Source organism: Octopus bimaculoides, chromosome 25 (genome assembly GCF_001194135.2).
Source record: "Octopus bimaculoides isolate UCB-OBI-ISO-001 chromosome 25, ASM119413v2, whole genome shotgun sequence".
Classification (NCBI taxonomy): Eukaryota; Metazoa; Mollusca; class Cephalopoda; order Octopoda; family Octopodidae; genus Octopus; species Octopus bimaculoides.
In genome coordinates this window covers 24766382-24770405 of record NC_069005.1, presented here as the reverse complement: position 1 = coordinate 24770405, position 4024 = coordinate 24766382, and positions in this window count along the sequence as shown.

Sequence of the window (4024 nt, the reverse complement as noted above, 5' to 3'; positions counted from 1 at the left end):
TTAGGGTTAGGGTTAGGGTTACGGTTACGGTTAACAGTCTAGTTAGGGTTAGTGTTAGGGTTAGTGTTAGGGTTAGGGGATTAATACGATATACACCGTTACAGCGCTAACTGTTTTCAACTGAATAGACGTCAGTGATTAGTAGAAATTATCGAAATAAGACAATTTTTTACATGAAATGAATTCGAATACAAACATTTTTTTCTGTTCTATAACACAAAATAGATAAGTATACGAAGTTTGAAAGTCTTTCCGTACCAAAAACACTACGTAAAACATTAATGAAAACTGTGGCCCCCGTTTTAAAATAGATCCCCGTTATGTTCTGATTTCAAATTCCGCCGAGGTCGACTTTGCCTTTCATCCTTTCGGTGTCGATAAAATAAGTACCAGTCGAGCACTGGGGTTGAGATGTAATCGACTTACTCAGACAGATTCAGCGTAACACAAAATGTAGCTAGGCCGGTCCTTTGAATTACTCATTTTTGCCAGCGCAGCAATGTGAAAAAAAAGTGTCTTGCTCAAGGACACAACGTGTCGCTGGGAATCGAACTCACGATCGTGACACGAATAACCTAACCACTAAGCCACACACCTTCACTGTGTAATTATATACCAATGTATTTGTGTGTCTGCGTATATGTTTCAGCCCCCAACCTTCCGCCGCTTTATCTCTAACCATAAATCGCTGTCAGCCGTTCCTTTCGTTCCGTAATATATTAACATGCTAAGGCGGTGAGCTGGTAGAAACGTTAGCACGCCGGGTGAAATGCTTAGCAATATTTCGTCTGCCGCTATGTTCTGAGTTCAAATTCCGCCGAGGTCGACTTTGCCTTTCATATCAGCCTTCCCTCTCCACGCCACCAATGTTATCCAAGGGAAAAGCAAAGGGGCCGATACAGCTTGGCACCAGTGACGTCACAACTCGTTTATACAGCTGAGTGAACTGGAGCAACGTGAAATAAAGTGTCTTGCTCAAGAACAGAACACGCAGCCCAGTCCGGGAATCGAACTCACTACCTCATGATTGTGAGCCCGACGCTCTAATCACCGAGTCATGGGCCTTCGCGCACACACACACACACACACACACACACACACACACATAAAATATAACCTTCAAATTTTCTTGATCAGTTAGCTACGTGTGCGATTATAATAGATCAAAAACTGTCTGAAACAAATGAAAAGTTCGCGAGCTTTGCAGTCTACAAGAGTGCATGATTCAGAAATGGTCTGCCCGATTTCTTGCAGTTATCGAGATGAATAACCGATTAAGCACGATACTTGCCCGCGTCCGTAAACTGTTGCGTTAAGGCTTTATCTATTTTTAAGTTGCTTAAAGATAAGTAAAAAAATGTGGCTGCAATGACTGCTTTTATGAGCTGGCTGGCAAGAATTGTAGGAAGCTGCGAGTGCTGATATTTAAGAAACAAACATATTCACGGAACAATTGAAAGAAATAACAGAAGACTATTATAGTTTCACAGGTTTCACAAATTGTTAATGATATAGAAAGACGCCAATTATGGAGGCGAATGCCAACAAGAAATCACATAGGCAGAGAAACGATAAGTTATTCATGCTAAGATTTTTGAGTTGCTGTTTGGAAGTAATACGAGTGGCGATAATGAGATCAGCCACACGCATGTGAATTGTGTCAACAGTCCAAAGTCACTAAAAGACTAAAATAGATGAACATTCTTGAAAAGGCTAAAATAGCAGAGGTAACAAAGAAACTTCTGTGCCATTCCTTTTCTCTTAAAGATCCAGATCAGTGGTTCTCAACCATTTTTTTAACCTATGGATCCCTTTAATCCCTGTTTTTATTTCGGTGGACCCTTATAGCTGTTCGATGTCTAAAAAGCCCTATTATATTTTTATGATTGAATATTATTTGGAATTCTATGAAAAATTGTTAAAATATTTTGCGTATTACATAAATACAATCAATTTATTGCACCTGAAATTTAACAACAAAATCTTATATGGGTGCCCGAGGGCCATATGGCCTCCCCAAGGGACCATATGGCCTCCCCGAGGGACCATATGGCCTCCCAGAGGGACCATATGGCCTCCGGTTGAGAACCGCTGGTCTAGATGAAGCTCAGTCAAATGCCGTTTTATATTTTCGTGACCCAGTATTCAACTATCGAGCGAAGTCGAACTGTTTCTACAGAGCTAAAGAAATACCTTAAAATATATTTTTTAAAAAGGGCTGGTACAGAAGTAAGAAGCTGTTGACATTATAAAGAATAACAGAAACTCCCTCTATTTGAAGACTCTGCTGCCAGAGACAGATCCCACAACCCTTCAGTACCCCCAAACCAATCATCTTAAGGCATAACGATTCCGTTCAAACTTGCTTATGTTTTGGTAAAAAAAAAACAAAGGCGTAGGAGTGGCTGTGTGGTAAGTAGCTTGCTTACCAACCACATGGTTCTGGGTTCAGTCCCACTGCGTGGCACCTTGGGCAAGTGTCTTCTACTATAGCCTCGGGCCGACCAAAGCCTTGTGAGTGGATTTGGTAGACGGAAACTGAAAGAAGCCCGTCGTATATATGTATATATATGTATATGTGTGTGTGTGTATATTTGTGTCTGTATTTGTCCCCCCCCCAACATCGTTTGACGACCGATGCTGGTGTGTTTACGTCCCCGTAACTTAGCGGTTCGGCAAAAGTGACCGATAGAATAAGTACTAGGCTTACAAAGAATAAGTCCTGGGGTCGACTTGCTCGACTAAAGGCGGTGCTCCAGCATGGCCACAGTCAAATGACTAAAACAAGTAAGAGTAAAGAGAGAGTAACTGGACATGATGGTTTGTATGAGACTTCTAGTCGACTCTCTGTCCTATGTCAAACTTGAGATATAAGTCAGAGAAACGAATGTAGAACGTACAAGATCTATCAGCTTTGAAGGCCAGAGGTCATTATAGTAGCGATGGAAAAGACCTAGTGAAGAGACAGTACGTTTTGGGGGGTCGAATATCTGGGGTGTGTCTGTGGATGATTTGGTACCAATCAGTTGAAAGATCCTTCTCTGAATGTGGCCCAGAATGTGGTTTCAATACTCCATTTTGATCCTCACTTGAGCTTTGTAGAATGTCAGTAATTGTTGGGAGCTGAATATCTTCTGGCCCTGAAGAGGAATTAAAGTCCAAGGGATGCTGTCCTAGTTATATTAAAGATGGCCTTTCGCCGAGAGAGACCCCCCCCCCTGAAAAATTTGTTGGCGTTACTGGAAGGAAGAGGGGTAAGAAAAAAAAAAAAAGAAAAGAAAAAGAAAAATGCGGAAAATGGAATTTAAAAAATTGTTATATTATACAAAGGATATTTCGGTGCTCTGACATAACGGAAACCAAAATGAAGAATTCACTTCCTCATCAAAAGGATAAAGTAGGAGTTTACATCAAAATATTCTTCATGTGCCTAAAATACGAAAAAGTGTGACGTTGAACAGAAACAGAAACGAATATGGGAATGGACATCTCAGTTGTTTGAAATAACGAAATACTAAAAACAAACAAAAATTGTGACAGCTATTTTAAAACTCACTCGCAAACATACATACATACATACATACAAAAGTACGTACGTACATATACGTACGTACATACATACATAGGAGCACTCCCTCAGTTACGACGACGAGGGTCCCCGCTGATACGATCAACGGAACAGCTTGCTCGTGAAATTAACGTGCAAGTGGCTGAGCACTCCACAGACATGAGTGCCCTTAACGCAGTTCTCAAGGAGATTCAGTGTGACACAGGATGTGACAAGGTTGGCCCTTTGAAATACAGGTACTACTCATTATTTTTGCCGGCTGAGTGAACTGGAACAACGTGAAATAAAGTGTCTTGCACAGAGACACAACGCGTCGCCGGGAATCGAACTCACGATCTTATGATCGAGAAAAGAATGCCCTAACCACTAATCCATGCGCCTTCAAATACATACATACATACATACATACATACTTACATGCATCCATCCATCCACCCATCCATCCACCCATCCATA